This window comes from Hakea prostrata, chromosome 9 (assembly GCF_041222555.1).
Source record: "Hakea prostrata isolate BN-2017 chromosome 9, UWA_Hpros_2, whole genome shotgun sequence".
In the NCBI taxonomy this organism is placed as follows: Eukaryota; Viridiplantae; Streptophyta; class Magnoliopsida; order Proteales; family Proteaceae; genus Hakea; species Hakea prostrata.
Window position 1 is genome coordinate 30,368,117 of NC_142608.1, and position 21,271 is coordinate 30,389,387.

Sequence of the window (21,271 nt, forward strand, 5' to 3'; positions counted from 1 at the left end):
AAGATAGCTATATACATCGATCATAAGAGTCTCAAGTATTTCTTCATCTAGAAGGAACTGAATTTGAGACAGCTTAGATGGTTGGAATTGGTGAAGGATTATGACTGTGATATTCAATATCATCCAGGGAAAACCAATGTGGTTGCAGATGCTTTGAGTAGAAAATGTAATCAACAGAGTGTGGACCTAGCTTCTCTAAGTTTTCCCTTGTTATTTTTCATCATTGAATTTGGCTTGAGATTGTACTAGAAGGTTTTGAAGCTATTCTAGCAGGTATATCAATCCGACCATGTCACATCCACCCAGCTAGTACCCTAACTGCAATACCCAAATATGTGACCCACAGTCCCATGGTCAAGTTTAGGGCGATTATATACACACATTGCACAATAATATAATCAAGAGCAAAGAAAAATCATTGTGTAATTATATTAAGAAATAAGTCAAAGAAAAATCTCAAAGTAAATCTCAAATTAGTCAGAGTGCGGAATAAAACAATACCAATCAAAGAAAGTAACTATAGAGTATAGCGGAAAATAACTCTATAGACCAATGCAGAAGGTAGATCAAATCTCTAAAGTATTACAACTGGATAAAAAGGGAAGACTAAGTCTAATTATACAACTCCGTAAACTCAATAAAGTATGTCTAAACTCGAAAACTTCTGTATCCAAATACGAGCGCTCATGTTCCAAAATAAGACAAATCTTGGTACGCACCATCATCACACTAGAAATCTTCACCGTTATGTTCGTAATAGCCAAGATCTTGCATGAAATATGAGTCACTCGCCGTGGCCTCGTAGTCCTGGCTCTCGCAATAACTATACCTACAACAGAATCTAAAAAAACTTATCCCCTGAAGGGTGAGCTCAATAGAACTCAACAAGTAGTTCAATTATAATAAACAACTACAAAGAGTTCAAAACAAGTACGATGCAGATGATGCAATGCTTCTACTTTATATATGCTGGTCTCTAGTGGTAGACATGCATTAGGATAGAACACCATACTCCTTTGGGTAGTCTCAGTCACTCTTCCCTCAACCATCTCAGTATCTTGGTTTCTTTGCGGTAATTGAGTCAGCGCATCCATCTCAGACATTCCATGGTTAGGGTTTAGGTCACCACTCTCTCACTCCAACATTGGTATGAGTATTGGCGCATGTTAGGGTTATACCTAGTCCAATGCATAGTCTTCTATTGAGTCACATAAACTCAGAGTTGGATACCTCCCTTCCATGCACTAGACAGTCCGTTTCGGTATGATAGCCTCCCTTCTGTGCCTAGGCAGTCCATTCTGGCACCAACCTCCCTAAAGTCATCGTATCCTTTAGTTCCAACCAACTCGAACTACGAACTCTTAACTGTCACATCCACCCAGCCGGTACCCTATCTGGCATACTTGAGTGTGCAATCCACAACCCCAAAGATCAGTTCGAGGAAATCAACCTCTCACATTTACAATAATATAATCAAGAACAAGACAAAATCAATGTCTAACTATTATAAAAGAATAATCAAGATAAGATTCAAGAGAGTTTACAATATAATCAAAGTGCAGAAAATGATACCAATAGAATAAATCAATGTAGAGTGTAGCTGACTATCACTCTACAGTAGCAGCGGAAAAGTAGATCAAAACTAAAAAGAAGATTATAACTGATTCCAAAAATGGAAAGAAAAGAAGTAAACTAAATCTAAACTAATGTCTCTTAAAACATAAAAAGAATACTTCTAAAAGTTAAGGTCTCTATATCCAAGTATCGTTGTACTAGCACATGAGTACGATAATCCTGATACACTCCTCCGTCACCTTGGTAGTCTTCACAGTCGTAGTCACAGTAGCTAGCACCTTGGGTGTAGTATGAGTCATCAAGGGCAATCTCATATGCTTGTCCGTCGTAGTCTTCAACACCTGTAGATAGATCTAACAAAGTTGTTGCAAAAAGGAGTGAGTTCAAAAGAACTCAGCAAGACAGTTTATTCCACAATAACACAATATAGCAAGATAGAAAAACATAAAAGATGCAACATGATATGAAGCAGACATGCAACTATGATTCTAACTCTATGTATGCTGGTCTCTAGTGGCAGACATGCTTTAAGTCATAGCACCATACTCCTCTGGATAGGTCTCAAATCACTCTCCCTCAACCATCTCGGTATCTTGGGTTCTCCAGTGGTAATTGAGTCTTGCATCCCTCCAGACATTCCATAGTTAGGGTTTAGGTCACTGCTCTCTCACATCAGCATTGGTCTGAGTATTGGCGTATGTCATGATTAAACTTAGCCCAATGCAAGTCTTCTACTTAGTTATATCAAGTAAGAGTTAGATACTTCCATTACTCGCCTCTCGCGATCCTTTCCGGTATCCTTCTCACTAGAGTTAGTGTATCCTATGGATACAACCAACTCGGACTACAGACTCATCAACCCTATTGGGGTCATCCAAAATAGTAAACGAGAAGCTCTCATGTCCTCTCACGGGTTGGTTATCAGTCTTGAGCGCCCATGAGCCCAAGTCTACTACTGCAACCCTACCAATGAATGGCCCCCACAATGTGATTCAAGTCCTCTCACGGGTTGGTTACCGGTCTTGAGTACCCACAAATCCCCATTGTTGCCATGGGTTACTTGGTCCCAATTCCCTTCTGAATCGGGTCTGATATAATAGGGTAATCCTAGCCAAACATTGCTAGACAAGCCCTAGTTATGTCAACCAATAATTAGGGAAAGAGTCAAGAGGCACCATAGGAAATGTCCCATACCACTTCCACTGATGTCCAAAAATAGAAATGTCAAAAGGACATTCCCCATTCCTCATTCCCCAATTATACTTAAGCAATCACATTTCAAATCAATCATTCATCAACACAACTGATGAATCAATACATGGGGAAATAACCATTCATACATGATCAAAATAATAATTGAATTACATGAGCAAGTCTTACTGTAGTTACAATATATACAACAACAATATAATTATAAGAAAAATATAAGAACAACAGTATGATCATGCAATGCGAATCAAAACATGCATTTTAGGTTATTAGGAACAACCGTCCTTACCTTAATTAACTTTGAAGATTTCCGAAGAAAAGAATGAGGACAGGTCCACTGTTAGCAAATAAACCCTAAACAAACATAGTTCAAGCATTAGGAACACACCCTCGAAGATCGGAAGTGAAACGGATCAAAACAGACCAAACTTGAAGCTACTGACATTGTGGGCAGCTCAACTGGGTCGCTCAGGCTGATCGACCCAGGTGATCGACCCCAGTGTCTTGTACGGACATAAACCTTAATGTTTCCGAAACTCAACCTCTGGGATTCGAAACACTCCGAAATTTTGAGGGAAACTTTAAACTAGTAGTCTAAGACTATCTAGCATAGATTACACATCAACAATGATCAAAAGAGTAGAATTCAAAATTAATCAAAAACTAGGTTTTTACCGAAATCAATCCGTGAATTCTACGGAGAGGCTAGAGAGAATGAGAATTCACTCTAGAAGAATAAGAATAGTAATGAATCTAACATGCTTTAGAAATAAAAAACTTAGTATGATCACATATTCATGAAGATCTCACAAGATCTCATCCTAAAATCAAGTTGTGTAGATCATAGGAGCATTGAAGTGAATGGAGATTCACTCACAACTACAGAGATTGAGGAAGAGGTCTTTTTAATGATACCAAACCTTCTTCATAATCATAGAGATAAGAAGAAATCAATAAGAGAGTAGATCAATGAAAGAGTATGAGTTATCACCAACCTTTGTCACGCCCTCCCAGCCGGTACCCTATCTGGCATACCCGAGAGTGTGATCCACAGCCCGAAGATCAGGTATCGAGTGATCAACCTCCCACATAAGCAATAACATAATCATGAACAACCATAACAAGAGTGCGGAAGATAAATCATAGATTCAATAAAGAAAGAATGAATCGTAAACGAAACGGAATAATAAATATATAATCAGAGTGTCAACAGATAAGTAAAGTGAAGCAAAAATCCCACTTTACATCCAGCGGAAAAGTAGCTTGAAAGAATAAACTAGATAAAAGCTAATCCCAGTAGCAAGTACATTGGGTAACTAAATTATTCTCCACTTTGTAGACGACATCCTTGTAGGTGTAGATCTCATAAATAGCACAAGGACGCTTCCACTCAATGGTCGGACTAAGCATTGTACGGAGCATAACCACCCGCGGAATCTTCAGAGTAATTGTGGTAACCGCAATCACCTTCCTGGAGATATGCCTCTTCGCCTTGCGCTTCTTCATAGGGACCGTCATAGTACTCAAGACTGCAGGATAGTCTAACAATAGTGTACAATAAAGGAATGAGTTTCAAAGAAACTCGGTAAAGGCGATTAAAAATCCATAATAACATAAATGGCAGGATTCCAGAACAATCATGAATGCAATATGATATGAGACAAGCAATGAATGAATGAATCTAACTCTATGTATGCTGGTCTCTATTGGCAGACATGCTTTAAGTCATAGCACCGTACTTCGTAGGAAAGTCTCAATCACTCATCATCAGTTGGTAATGGGTCCGGCATCCCTCGGGACATTCCATGGCTAGGGGGTTAAGTCAACACACTCTCTCACAACCATTTGGTATAAGTCTTGGCGCATGTCGGGGTAATACCTAGCCAAATGCAAGTCTTCTACTTGGTTACATCAAGTCGGATCCGGATACTTCCATTCCTCGTCCCCGACGATCCTTTCCGGTATCCTTCACACTAGAGTCCTCATAGTCCCCGACTACGGACTCACCAACCCTATTGATCATCCACATATGGTAAACGGGAAGCTCTCCACGTCCTTTCACGGGTTGGTTACCGGTCTTAAGCGCCCGTGAGCCCAAGTCTAACCATATGCAACCCTACCAATAAATGGCCCCCACAATGTGATTCCTGTCCTCTCACGGGTTGGTTACCGGTCTTGAGCGCCCATGAATCCCCATTGCTACCACGGGTCGTTCGGTCTCAATACCCCTCCGATTAGGGTCCGACATAACAGGACATCCTAGCCAAACACTACTAGACAATCCTAGATATGTCATCCAACAGTTTAGGAAGGTGTCCAGAGGGCATCTCCGGAAACATCCCATAATATTCCCGTAGTAGTCCAAGGACAGAAATGTCAAAAGGACACCTCTCCTTCCCAAACCATACGTAAGCATACACATGCATCAATTCATATCATCACATATATGGTAACTCCATATATGGAAAGAAATCAATATTTACAAACATTTGTATAACATTGGTAAGTAAATCATACATGAATCAATTCAATATGAATAAGTAATGCTACTGTAATCAAAGTTATGCAACAGTAGTATATCATTGTAAGAATCTAATTTAGGAAACATATTAATGATATTCAAATATAGAAACTAGATTCATGCTATCTATGTAATTAAGGAAATAACCATCCTTACCTTTTATAACTCGCAAAGAATCCTAAGAAATCAAGTAGGATCTTGGCAAACTTGAGAAGAAGGTCCTAAACAAGTATATACCACATATTAGGAAAGATCCCTAACAGAAAATATAGCAAAGCATCCGAAACAGACCAATTCTGGAGTTGCTGTACTCATTGGTCGAGTGGATTGGTCGAGTGGTCCAGTCGACCAATCAGTCGACCAATGCAGACAGTAGCTTAGAAAATCAGAGTTTTGAGATATGAAATCCGAATTTGATGGTTCAAGAGGATACTAATCAAGGGGTAGACTACATCAGTAGTATTCTAGCATATAGGGGACCTCAAAACACTAATCAAATCAAGGTATCAAGACCCAAATTAGGAAACAAAAAGTTACCATAAATAAATCAAACATGGATCTTGATGAAGTTTGAAATAGAAAACAAGGACAAGAACAATAGGAAGATGGATCATTGCTTTCGGTAATGAAAACATGAAAACATGCATAGGTCTTCATGGTATAAGGCTTAGAAGCATAAATCTAAATAAGGAAATAAAACCTACCATATATGTACTATCATGCATCATGAAGAACACATAGTAAGGTAGAAGAGAACAACTAGAATTCTATGGATTATGGATCATGGAAAGAAAACACAACCATTAACCACTAACATGATCAATGAAAGAAGATCCAAAGAGATCAGAATTCAGATTAGAAGATTAACAGAGATTAAATCATGGTTTGATCATGAATCCTTCAAAAGCTTGCAATGATCATGGTTAAGATCATTGTTCTAGCCTTTAATCCTTAGGATGATCATGAGAACATGTTCAGAGATGTTTGCAACAGAGGATGCAGCATCTCTTCTACTGTCTCAACTCAAAAAGGAAAGAAAAACAAAGATGTAGGAGAAGAAGAGAGAGTAGACATACCTTTTGATGCAAAAAGAAGAGTTCCGACGAAGATCCGCCAAGAAAACTCCAAGGATGCAAGAGAGATGACTTGCAGAGGTCTTTGGTTCGTTCGAGAGGGTTTGGAGGCAGCAAATACGAAGTGGACTCGAGGTTAGGCTTAAATAGAGCAAGAATCAACCTAATTGCCAAAGACAGCACCCATTGGTCGAGTGGATTGGTCGCTGGCCCGATCGACCAATCGGTCGACCAATGCGACAAAGCAAGGCCAAAACAGGGAATTGAAGGCCCGGATCAAATCCAAACCTAAAGGGGTTTTGCACACAAGTCAAGTGACTTACCTAGTAGGTAGAAATGCCTTCAAACCAAGATAGAGATCACTCCAAGTCCATCAACTAATTAGATCTTCATCAGGATTCTGTTTCCATAAATAGCACCTCATCATCAACCTTCATGGATTCAAAGCCAGACACCAAGTCCTCTACTGGGATGGCCCAAAGCTGACTTCTTACTTTACTTCGGGTCATCGGACCTACAAATAACAAGGTTTCCGGGTCAAGGTTAGGGCTGGGTTTCACATTCTCCCCCCTTAAAGAAATTTCGTCCCCGAAATTGAAAGCGTACTGTGCTTCCAAAGAGGTAAGGAAACTTCTCCTTCATGTCTTCTTCCTTCTCCCAAGAAGCTTCTTGAGGGTATGGTTCTTCCACCGAATCTTCACCAAAGGAATGGCGCGATTCCGCAGCTGCTTGTCCTTCCTATCCAGGATTTCGGCCGGTTCTTCATCATAGGTCAAATCAGCACTAAGTCCTTCAGGTGCTTGCTGCAAAATGTGTTCGGATTCTCTATGTATTTTCGGAGCATCGAAATATGGAACACATTGTGCACACCAGCAAGAGGCGGAGGTAATGCTAATCGATACGCAACGGGTCCAACCTTTTCCAAAATCTCGAAAGGTCCAATGTAACGAGGGCTAAGCTTTCCCTTAACATTGAATCTCATCACACCCTTCATTGGTGAGACCTTCGGAAAGACTTTCTCTCCAACTTGAAATTCCAAATCGGTCCTTCTCTTATCAGCATAAGATTTCTGTCTCGATCAGGCGGACTTAATCCTTTCTCTTATCATATCTACCATAGCACTTGTAGCTTCAATCATCACGGGACCTAAGACTTTTCTTTCACCTGTCTCGATCCAGTACAAAGGTGTCCTACAAGTACTACCATACAAAGCCTTGAATGGAGCCATGCCTATTGTTGCTTGATAAGCTGTTGTTATAGGCAAACTCAACCAAAGCTAGGTGTTCATCCCAATTACCACCCATATCCACCACACAAGATCTGAGCATGTCTTCCAATGTCCGAATTGTCCGCTCGGTTGTCCATCGGACTGTGGATGATGAGCTGTACTCAAGTTCAACTGGGTTCCCAAGGCCTTCTCGCAAACTATTCCAAAACCTTGAGGTGAACCTAGGATCACGATCCGAGACAATACTTAATGGCACACCATGCGGACGAACCACATTATCCACATAAAGCCCTGGCTAGCTTATCCGAGTATGAGTGATCTTCATAGGAATGAAATGGGCTGATTTGGTCAACCCATCAACAATCACCCACACGGTGTCATTGCCTTTACTTGTCCGAGGCAAGCTAGTCACAAAGTCCATGGAAATATCTTCCCACTTCCAACTAGGAATAGGAAGGGGTTGAAGTAATCCGGATGGAGGTTGTCGAACGGCTTTCACACGTTGGCAAGTCTCACACTTGGCAACAAAATCGTCAACATCCGCCTTTAGACCAATCCACCAAAAATGTTCCTTCAAGTCCTTGTACATCTTGGTGCTTCCGGGTGTCTGATAGAAAGCCGACTGGTGTGCTTCCTTCAATATTTCTTTCTTAACTTCATCGTTTGCGAGCACACACAGTCTTCCTCTAAACAACAAAGCACCATCCATGGATATACCAAAGTCGGGGTCCGACTCGGGATTCGAAGAAATCTTCTCAACTTTGGTCAAAAACTCTTGATCAGAACTCTGCAGAGCAACAATCTTATCTCTAAGACCAGATCTTGCCGTCATGGCGAAAGAATAAAATCAGAATTCTCAGAACGATTTCCAAATCAAAACTCTCAATAGAAGACCACAATGGTAAACTCAAAGCATTCAAATCCAAAGTCTTCTTCTGGTTCTTCCTACTAAGAGCATCAGCAACAACATTTGCTTTCCCAGGATGATCTTGAATATCACAATCATAATCGGAGACGAGTTCCAACCATCTCCTTTGTCTCATGTTCAACTCCTTTTGGGTAAAGAAGTATTTCAAACTCTTATGATCCGTGAAAATGGCAATCTTCTCACCGTAAAGATAATGTCTCCAAATCTTCAAAGCAAAGACAACGGCGGCAAGTTCTAGATCGTGAGTGGGGTAATTCCGCTCATAATCCTTCAATTGCCGAGAAGCATAGGCTACGACCTTGCCATGTTGCATCAGTACACAACCCAAACCAATCTTTGACGCATCGGTATAAACTTGTCATACCACCGGAACTATCGGGTATAGTCAAAACCGGGGCACTTGTCAATCTATCTTTCAACTCTTGGAAATTCTTCTCACAGGCGTCGGACCAAACAAACTTCTCTTCTTTCCTGGTCAACTTAGTCATAGGAGCAGCCAACCGAGAAAAGTTCTCAATAAACCTTCGGTAGTAACCCGCCAATCCAAGAAAACTTCTTATTTCCGTTCCCGACTTCGGTCTCTCCCAATCAGCCACGACTTGGACCTTTTCGGGATCGACACGAATACCTTCGGCTGAAACTACATGACCAAGGAAAACTACTCTCTTAAGCCGGAAATCACACTTGCTAAACTTAGCAAACAACTTCTTTTCTCGCAACCTTTGCAAAGTGAAACTTAGATGACTCGCATGCTCTTCTTCGCTCTTCGAATAGATCAAGATGTCATCAATGAAAACAATCACAAACTTATCAAGCACATCATGAAATACTCGGTTCATGAGGTCCATGAACACCGCAGGAGCATTGGTCAATCCGAAAGGCATGACTCTAAACTCGTAGTGACCATACCGCGTTCGGAAAGCTGTCTTGAAGATATCACTAGACTTCACTTTCAATTGGTGATATCCGGACCTTAAGTCAATCTTTGAGAACACAACTGCACCCTTCAACCGATCGAAGAGATCATCGATTCGGGCAGCGGATATCTATTCTTGATAGTCAACTTATTCAACTCACGGTAGTCGATGCACAAGCGCATACTACCGTCTTTCTTCTTGACGAACAAGACCGGAGCTCCCCAAGGTGACACACTAGGCTGTACGAAACCTCTATCAATGAGCTCATTCAACTGATTTTGCAACTCTTTCAACTCGGTAGGAGCCATCCTATACGGAGCTTTAGATACGGGAGCGGCACCCGGGGACGAGATCAATAGAGAATTCGACATCTCTGTCCGGAGGCACTCCGATAGATCATCGGGGAAGACATCAACAAAGTCGCAGACAACTCGACTTCATCGACTCTTTTCTCCACTATACCCTTGCCTTCGGATGAAGCATCATCCACTAGGGCATAGACTTGCATCGGTGCGAGACAGCACCTTCTTACAAACCCTTCTCTTTTCACCTTGAAATTCAAAGACCGGACTTCCACAAATATGGAACTGAATCTTCTTTGAGGAACAAAGGAACACGGCTTTGTGGGCTGTCAACCGATCCAATTCCCAAAATAACATCGAAGTCCTTCATGTCAAGAATCACAAAATTGGCTTCCAAGTTCTTTTCACCAATCAACACGGGACATCTAGAAAACCCCTTATCTAGTTTCACAATGAGGACCCATGGGTGTACTAATCAATAAACAACTAGACAACTTCTCGGGGATTAGGTTAGTCTTCTTGATGAATGCGAGATGACATGAGCGAATGAGATGCACCCGTATCAAATAAGACAAATGCGGAAATAGAAGCGACTAACAATGTACACCGTAATCACATCATGGCTTGGATCCCGCTCGGTCTGGAAATACTGAAAACTCTACCGAGAGGGAGGAGCAGGAGCACTCTTCACCCGGGGCAGGGGGCTGCGGGCGGGCCGCCGGACGAGCACGAGCAAAATGACCAGCTTGCTTGCGGTAGAAGCAAACGGGATTCTTTGGATCCAACGAGGGTGGCTGCAACGAGAGGACTTCGAACAAAAGGCCTTGCACTCGCACTTGCACTTGCACTTGCATTTGCTGGTGATCGGTTTCCGCCATCTTGTTTAAACTGGCCGGGCTCTTGAAAACCCGTGTTCGACCTACACTCTTAGCCTGAAAGGTAGGAGTGGGGTAGGGTGTAGGTCTCACATAACGACGGTCATTGCGATCCACCAAACCAGAATTCCTTGATTGCCAAGGCTTTTGCACACGAGCACTTTCCTTCTCTGTTTCTTCCAACTTCTTCGAGTTACTGCACCACTTGAGCATAGCTCACAATAGGCTGGATTGTGAGGTAAGCTTTAATGGCGGGCGCGATCCTTTGAAGAACTTCTTTGCTTTGGCGAGGTCTTCCTTCAAAGAATCTGGAGCAAAGAAATGAAGCTCCTCGAACTCTGTTGGTACTCCAACACGGACAAAGTTCCTTGAGTCGGAATCATAAACTCCGCTTCCTTTGCATCCTTCACCGCCTCGGGAAAGTAGTTCATACAAAAAGCCTCTTTGAATAACTCCCAAGTTACAACTCCTGCATGCAAACCTTCCAAAAGCAGGACGAGTGGAGATCCACCATGCATCGGCTTCTTGTTGCAACCTTTCGACAAACAAAATCTTCGAGCTTGAGAGCATTGGAGATGCCGGAAAGCCTTCTCCAACTCACGAAGCCACTTGTTAGGAAACAAGGGGTCCTTGGTAACTCCGGTGAAAGTGGGTACTTGCATCTTGAGAAAACTCTCCATCGAGGCGAGTATGAGGAGTTCCAGCTAAACCTCCCGCATTCGGGACTACGGCATGAGGATTCACATTAGCACCAGCCGGGTCTCATTATGCGAGTCATGAAACCCCCACCAACATCTGGTTGAACTGAGCTGCTTCTTGCTTTGCATCATATTGCCCATGATATTGGCAATATCTACGAAACTTCCAACATTCGGGGCACCGGGGATCTCATGAGTACCCTGATCGGCATTTGGTATCTCACCACCTCCATGAGGTACTTCACCACCTCCCCGAGGTATTTCACCACCACCATGACCCTTTGGATTCACCACGCCCACTTCTCGGAGTAACCATTCTGCAAAAACCGAGAACATCAAAATACCGAATTTGAAGATTCAACATAAACCACAAGTCCAAATGATTTGAAAACTTAAATCATGCTCAAATATATCCATATAGTCATCAAACAATATTCCATAAGGCAAAAATCACATTTTCCAAAAATTCAACAGCAAATGAGGTCAATTGTGACCATTGGTCGAGTGGTTGGTCGAGTGACCCGATCGACCAATCGGTCGACCAATGAAGACGAGAATCTGAAAATTCGCATTATAAGCCTCATTTCCACATTCCAACCTCATTCTAACTTCTTCCAAAGGTGAGAGAGCTCTAGGGAAAATATCCAAGTGTTCCCACAAGTGTTCTTGAGGTGATTTAGTGCTTCAACAACAACACCACAACACACCATCTTCATAAACAAGGTAAATCTCTCATTCTTTCTTCCATTTTCATCTTCTCATGCTTGCATTTCAATAAAACCATGCTTTACTTGTATCCAATGCTAGAAATCATGCTTAGGAATGCTTAGAAACATATTCCCTAGGTTTTAAACACAATGACATGCATAGACAACAAGTTTTAACACATTTGGTGCTCATCTCGCAAAGTTTTATACCGAAATCGATATCTTTAGAAAAATTTCGTTTTCTCTCAAACCGCTTGAAATTTTCGCACGAGATCAAATGCTACATGCTCAAGATGACATTGTAGATAGGTCCATACAATTTGATTTAACCAATTTCAACTTTTCAAAAATCCAATTTTGACCTAAATTGCAAAATCCCCAAATTTCTTCTTGCTGAATTTTTCGCTTTAATCCAAGTTTTCGATCGATTTTCATCAAAACAACATCATAGACATGAAATTCCAAGTATTGTGCACATGCTAGTATGTTCAAATCAAATTTCCCCCAAATTTGAAATTTTCCGAAAAATTACGAAAATACCCTTTTGGCTAAAATCTTGAATAGCACTAATTGGAATTGTCTCTTGTCTCTTTCACGGATACATCATGCGAGAGGGGAGGACGAGGAGGAGGTAGAGGTAGAGGTCGCATCGTAGGTGCTCTCGGGGGCGGAGGTCGGGTTCCTTTCGAGCCCGAGAGAGGAGGTTGGGAGGCCGGACCTATTTGACACACCTCGGGCCGAGTTTGCGTGCGAGGCCTACTTCAGCTATTGTAACATCGAGATGGGGCGTCTACTTCACTTACGCCAGCTCGGAGCCTTCGGGGATCCGGCGGAGGTTCGACACCTTACGGTGGACTCACCTCTTCACCGAGGATTTGCCGGTATGCCGGAGCTAGTGAGGTTGTTCTTCGGCAACCTTACTTACACGGAGGAGGCTCGGGGCCGGGGACATCCACTCGGACTTGTCCTCGGGAGCGGGGGTCCACCGGACTCGGGTTCGCTTCTCCACCGGACAACGGCTGAGATCCTGCGGGTCCCTTACTACCCACATCGGTGTGTGTGGATACCTGCCGGGCGGACACTGGACAGCCATCGATGCCGTACGAGCTTCGCGAGATATGCTCTACGCTATGGGATAGCCGCCGATGCTTCACACCGTGGACTAGCGGACGGATGACGGGTTCTGCACGTATTATCGGTCGCATAGTCGGCCGAAACATCATGCATGAAGCCGGACATCACCATCGGGTCACGGTGATGGAGGCCTTGGTCATTTACCGCATCTACATGGGCTTCGAGATCGATCTTTCCTACATCATTCAGCGGGTCATCTTTGGACTTGGTTCTGCGGCCTAGCATGCGGAACCTTTGCTATGGGAGGCTTCGACTTTGATCTTCGGGCATTTCGGGGTGAGTTTCGAGGATACTCCGATGGACACTAGATCACGGGGATACCCCATTGGGACTCGGACCATTCGACGGATGAGACTACATCGGTTAGAGAGATCTCCTGGTCCGGAGGGTGAGGATGATGATGAATCGGAGGATGAGGATGAGGGATCCGAGGATGGAGGAGAGGATATCGGTCCGATAGTGATGATCGGGCCGGAGATGATACCTGAGATATGCGCGAGGCTGAGCACTGTGCATCACGAGTTTCCTTCATCACATTTCGAGGCGGTGGCCCTTCACATGCGGTTCCGGAGACTTCGGATCTTGGTGCACGAGATGAGATCGATGACTTCCATGCTAGAGAGGATGGAGGTCGGACGGGGAGCAGATGTACGAGAGGATGGAGTCTCGACGGGACGAGGATAGAGCATCGGGTGACTCGGCTAGCGGGAGGAGTTCGAGCATATAGAGATCGGAGTAGATCACCTAGATAGGTTGTACCTTAGGATTTTCCATTTATGCTTTTCGAGATGTAATCATTGTAAAACTTTTGAAATTAATGAAGTTCATTTTGTTTCTCTTTATTTATTGTATGTTATGCACTTTTCTTTTCCTTGCATTAGTGTCATTTGTTCAAGTATAATTATGGTATGTTATTCGAAATGTTACGTTATGCCTCAAAGTTCAAGTTTCTAATTCGGTGTTCTATTATTCACTTCTAAGAGTAGAAGAGTCACTTCGGATCAATGACTCGGGAATGTTCAGTTGTTGCCTTTTGTGGTTAGGATCTCCTCGAACCTTGGGCTCACGATACCAATCTATCACGCCCTCCCGGCCCGGTACCCTATCGGCATACCCGGAGTGTGATCCACGGCCCGAAGATCGGGTATCGAGTGATCAACCTCCCACATAAGCAATAACATAATCATGAACAACCATAACAAGAGTGCGGAAGATAAATCATAGATTCAATAAAGAAAGAATGAATCGTAAACGAAACGGAATAATAAATATATAATTAGAGTGTCAACGAGATAAGTAAAGTGAAGCAAAAATCCCACTTTACATCCAGCGGAAAAGTAGCTCGAAAGAATAAACTAGATAAAAGCTAATCCCAGTAGCAAGTACATTGGGTAACTAAATTATTCTCCACTTTGTAGACGACATCCTTGTAGGTGTAGATCTCATAAATAGCACAAGGACGCTTCCACTCAATGGTCGGACTAAGCATTGTACGGAGCATAACCACCCGCGGAATCTTGAGTAATTGTGGTAACCGCAATCACCTTCCCGGAGATATGCCTCTTCGCCTTGCGCTTCTTCATAGGGACCGTCATAGTACTCGGTACTGCGGGATAGTCTAACAACATTGTACAATAAAGGAATGAGTTTCAAAGAAACTCGGTAAGGCGATTAAAAATCCATAATAACATAAATGGCGGGATTCAGAACAATCATGAATGCAATATGATATGAGACAAGCAATGAATGAATGAATCTAACTCTATGTATGCTTTGGTCTCTATTGGCGGACATGCTTTAAGTCATAGCACCGTACTTCGTAGGAAAGTCTCAATCACTCATCATCGGTTGGTAATGGGTCCGGCATCCCTCGGGACATTCCATGGCTAGGGGGTTAAGTCAACACACTCTCTCACAACCATTTGGTATAAATCTTTGGCGCATGTCGGGGTAATACCTAGCCAAATGCAAGTCTTCTACTTGGTTACATCAAGTCGGATCCAGATACTTCCATTCCTCGTCCCTGACGATCCTTTCCGGTATCCTTCACACTAGAGTCCTCATAGTCCACGACTACGGACTCACCAACCCTATTGATCATCCACATATGGTAAGCGGGAAGCTCTCACGTCCTTTCACGGGTTGGTTACCGGTCTTAAGCGCCCGTGAGCCCAAGTCTAACCATATGCAACCCTACCAATAAATGGCCCCCACAATGTGATTCCTGTCCTCTCACGGGTTGGTTACCGGTCTTGAGCGCCCATGAATCCCCATTGCTACCACGGGTCGTTCGGTCTCAATACCCCTCCGATTAGGGTCGACATAACAGGACATCCTAGCCAAACACTACTAGACAATCCTAGATATGTCATCCAACGGTTTAGGAAGGTGTCCGAGAGGGCATCTCCGGAAACATCCCATAATATTCCCGTAGTAGTCCAAGGACAGAAATGTCAAAAGGACACCTCTCCTTCCCAAACCATACGTAAGCATACACATGCATCAATTCATATCATCACATATATGGTAACTCCATATATGGAAAGAAATCAATATTTACAAACATTTGTATAACATTGGTAAGTAAATCATACATGAATCAATTCAATATGAATAAGTAATGCTACTGTAATCAAAGTTATGCAACAGTAGTATATCATTGTAAGAATCTAATTTAGGAAACATATTAATGATATTCAAATATAGAAACTAGATTCATGCTATCTATGTAATTAAGGAAATAACCATCCTTACCTTTTATAACTCGTAAAGAATCCTAAGAAATCAAGTAGGATCTTGGCAAACTTGAGAAGAAGGTCCTAAACAAGTATATACCACATATTAGGAAAGATCCCTAACAGAAAATATAGCAAAGCATCCAAAGCAGACCAATGTAGGTTCTTTGTACTCATTGGTCGAGTGGATTGGTCGAGTGGTCGAGTCGACCAATCGGTCGACCAATGCGAGACGATAACTTAGAAAATCGGAGTTTTGAGATATGAAATCCGAATTTGATGGTTCAAGAGGATACTAATCAAGGGGTAGACTACATCGGTAGTATTCTAGCATATAGGGGACCTCAAAACACTAATCAAATCAAGGTATCAAGACCCAAATTAGGAAACAAAAAGTTACCATAAATAAATCAAACATGGATCTTGATGAAGTTTGAAATAGAAAACAAGGACAAGAACAATAGGAAGATGGATCATTGCTTTCGGTAATGAAAACATGAAAACATGCATAGGTCTTCATGGTATAAGGCTTAGAAGCATAAATCTAAATAAGGAAATAAAACCTACCATATATGTACTATCATGCATCATGAAGAACACATAGTAAGGTAGAAGAGAACAACTAGAATTCTATGGATTATGGATCATGGAAAGAAAACACAACCATTAACCACTAACATGATCAATGAAAGAAGATCCAAAGAGATCAGAATTCAGATTAGAAGATTAACGAGAGATTAAATCATGGTTTGATCATGAATCCTTCAAAAGCTTGCAATGATCATGGTTAAGATCATTGTTCTAGCCTTTAATCCTTAGGATGATCATGAGAACATGTTCGAGAGATGTTTGCAACGAGAGGATGCAGCATCTCTTCTCTTCGTCTCAACTCAAAAAGGAAAGAAAAACAAAGATGTAGGAGAAGAAGAGAGAGTAGACATACCTTTTGATGCAAAAAGAAGAGTTCCGACGAAGATCCGCCAAGAAAACTCCAAGGATGCAAGAGAGATGACTTGCGAGAGGTCTTTGGTTCGTTCGAGAGGGTTTGGAGGCAGCAAATACGAAGTGGACTCGAGGTTAGGCTTAAATAGAGCAAGAATCAACCTAATTGCCAAAGACAGCACCCATTGGTCGAGTGGATTGGTCGGCTGCCCGATCGACCAATCGGTCGACCAATGCGACAACAAGGCCAAAACAGGGAATTGAAGGCCCAGATCAAATCCAAACCTAAAGGGGTTTTGCACACAAGTCAAGTGACTTACCTAGTAGGTAGAAATGCCTTCAAACCAAGATAGAGATCACTCCAAGTCCATCAACTAATTAGATCTTCATCAGGATTCTGTTTCCATAAATAGCACCTCATCATCAACCTTCATGGATTCAAAGCCAGACACCAAGTCCTCTACTGGGATGGCCCAAAGCTGACTTCTTACTTTACTTCGGGTCATCGGACCTACAAATAACAAGGTTTCCGGGTCAAGGTTAGGGCTGGGTTTCACAACCTTAATGAAGAAGATTCGCTGAAAAGCTTGATGATTTGAAGAGGATCTTCCACAACTCTGATGTGAAGGCTTAAGAGAGGCTTCTCATGTTCTCCAGAGGCTTTAGAACAAAGTGGGGCTGATTACCACAAAGTTCTAATAAATAGAGCATCAAAAACCTAAAAAATAGAAATTTTACACTTAAGCCCCGGTCACTGTGGGTCGCTCAGCCTGATCGACTCAAGCAATCGACCCAGGTTGACAGCAAGCCCAAAACAGGGAAATAATGCTCCAAACCTCAAAATTTTCAATGGGGCTTCTCCCAACTCAACAAGTGACTTACCTAGCATTGAGGGACCTTCCAAAACATGTCCAACTAGGCCTCAAGTCCATCAACCAAGCTCTTCAACACCAAGATGCAGTTTCTTCTCCAAATCAGGCAAGGTTTCCAAGTAGGGAACTCCATCATCAATCTCCATGGGTTTTGGGTCAAATACCATGTCTTCCACTGAGATGGCCCATAATTTCCTTCTACCTTCGCTTCGGGTCTTCGGACCTACAAACAAATGGGTTTCCAGGTTAGGGTTTGGGCTGGATTTTACATTAACCTTATTGGTCATCCACTTATAATAAACGGGAAGCTCTCATGTCCTCTGACGGGTTGGTTACCAGTCTTGAGCACCCTTGAGCGCATGCTTAATATGTGCGACCCTACCAATGAATGGCCCCAACAATGTGTTTGTGTTCTCTCACGGGTTGGTTACCGGTCTTGAGCGCCCACAATCCCCATTGCTGCCATCAGGTCACTCGACTTCAATACCCTTGCCGATGGGGTTAGATATGATGGGGTTTCCTGGCCAAACTCATCTAGACAAGTCCTAGGTATGACATCTAGTAGTTGCGGAAAGTGCCAAGGGGCACCATTGGAATGTATCTCATACCACCTCCACTGGTGTCCAATGACAGAAATGCCAAAAGGGCATTCTCCATCCCACAACCATACTTAGGCAATCACATCACATCATGATTCCATAAAAATATCAAAATAAAGTCCAACTCACACTTGAATCGATCACATTCATACAGGTATGCAATTTACATAATGAAACATATTCTGGAATTGCAGAAGTATAACATTGTAGAAAAGTGCTATTACAGTATCTAACACTTGCATACGAGTTCTAACATATCAAAGCATGTAATCGTGTTAATTGTGAGTGAACGAACTCACCTAATATTCGATTCAAAATCTATGAAGAAAAGAGGTTAAGGGTAAGTCCAAAATCACCAAAATAACCCTAAACAAACAAGTATAGAACATAAGGATGAAACCCTAATGATCGGAGCGAAATGAAGACAAAACATAGCAAAGTTGCTTGTCAGGCACCCCTTTGGTTGCTTGGGGTTACCAAGGCAGGCGAACAAGCCTGCTTTGTATGGATGACAAACTCCAATTTTGGTAAAAAACTCTTTGTTTGAGTTCGGAAAACTTCGAAACCAAGTCCTTCAGGTTCTCGCTGTAGTATGTGTTCCAAATTCTATATGTATTGCCGAAGCATCGATATATAGAACACATTATGAACTCCAGCTAGAGGCGGAGGTGAGGCCAAACGGTACGCAACAGTTCCAACCTTCTCAAGAATCTCACAAGGTCCGATGAACTGAGAGCTAAGCTTTCCTTTAACATTGAATCTCATCACACCTTTCGTAGGTGACACTTTCAGGCAAGGTTTAAAGTATCGGTATCGAGTAACGTATCGGTTAGGTGGTTTTAAGAGATGTATTGTAAAATCCGGCCTTATCCTAACCTTGACACGGCCCGAATTTTATACTGTTACAGGTTCGAAGACCCGAAGTGGTGGTAGAAGAGACCTATGGGCCCTCTTAGTGGATGATTCGATGCTTGATGCTGAGCCTATGGACATTGACAATGATGCCCCTCACTTGAGCACATTGTCAATATTGGGTGAAAATCTGCGCATCGATGAAGATTGAATTAGTTGAAGCACTTCCTGGAAACCCGTGATCAATCAGAAGGTATTTTCTGAAACTAGACTTGTTGATTGACTTGTAGGAGAAAACCCCACTCGATTTGACCCTGTATAGCCTCCAGAATCCACTCCTGAAGTTGCTGTCATAGCTTGGTCGAGTGCTTGGTCGACCAATAGTAATGGAATTCGATTTTGCACTAAATCTCTTCCCATTTTGCCCCTACCTTTTTGAAACTCGTGAATGAGGACCTAAACTAATCATTGACACTCCAGAGCTCGAGGTTGGACACTCTCTTGGGCTATTCCTTGATGTTTGGGAAGATCTTTAACTCCAATCACTATTGTATACACTAATCATCAACTCAATGTATGATTTCTTCTATTCCTCTTCTAATCTATTCATTTTCTATCAATTAATGATCACTGAAACCATGGCTGAAGTGCTGCAACCTTGCAAACACTTAACCATGAGTTTCCCCCTTTCAATTTCTTAATCCTTCCCCACTCTTGCTATGCTATGATTCAAATGAGATTAATTGCACTCCATCACTTTGATTCTATACAATCTAACCTATTTGATTCAAATCTGATATGTAGATGCATGATAAGCTTAGACTATAATGAAATTAGGATTCTAGCTTGATTCTTAACACTCATTTGATTGATTCTTATCATCCTTTTCAATTTCTATAAATTCCAATTTAATTCTTGCTAAGTATCATATATAACCTAAAATTCGATTTGGGTATTTTTGATCAAACCATTGGATTATCATGAAAATTAGTGTCTAGTATCCTCTTACTGTTATAAACATGCCCTCCAAATTTCATGACAATCGGAGCACTGGAAGGGCAGTTTCAAATCAAGTTTCCATTGTTGTCCTGAAGATAACAAGTCTTGCCAGTCAACCAAGAGTTGTTAAGGCCCTGTACTCTGCCAATTTGATCCATTTGAACCCCAATTCAATTTATTTCTTCTTTGACATTAATTGTATTATTATCTAGGGTATCAACACTGATTTTGGGACCATACTTGGTAATCATTGAATCTATTTACAACTTGATTAAGGTAAGGACAGTCGTTAACTCAAGTATGTTAATTATACCAACATGCTTACATTATGGGAACTTAATGGTTATGTTCATATGAGTAGTCCTTTACTATACATGATTGTTATGTGTTTTCTTATCAGCTATAGAATGTATGTATCATTTAGAATATCATGTTCAATTTTACTTTATGATTCATGTATGATCAATCATGTTATGATATGTATTTGTTTATATGATGAATCATTGATTTTGTATAATATGATGAGATTGAGATTGTGATTGACTACGTATGACTTGGGATTGGGAGGTGTCCTTTCGACACTTCTGTCCTTGGACATCGGAGGGAGTAGTATGGGATATTCCCCGAAGGTGTCCATCGACGCTTTCCCGGGTTATTGGATGACATGTATAGGATTGTCTAGGTGTATGGTTAGGATATTTCCTTGTCGTATCAGACCCGAATCGGACGGGTATTGAGACCGAACGACCCGTGGTAGAGTATGGTTGAAGGGCGCTCAAGACCGGTACCCACTCCGTGAGAGGACTTGAACTATATTGCGGATACCCGAAAGGGGCCATTTATTGGTAGGGTTGCATATGGATAGACTTGGGATCACGGGCGCTCAAGACCGGTAACCAACCCGTGAGAGGACGTGAGAGATTCCCGTTTACTATATGTGGATGACCAATAGGGTTGATGAGTTTGAAATCCGGGATTACGTTGACTCTAGTGCGAAGGATCGCCGGGGGCGAGGAATGGACGTATCTGGATCTGACATGATATGACTGAGTAGATGACTTGCATTGGGCTAGGCTTTACTGTGACATGCTCCAGTACTTATACC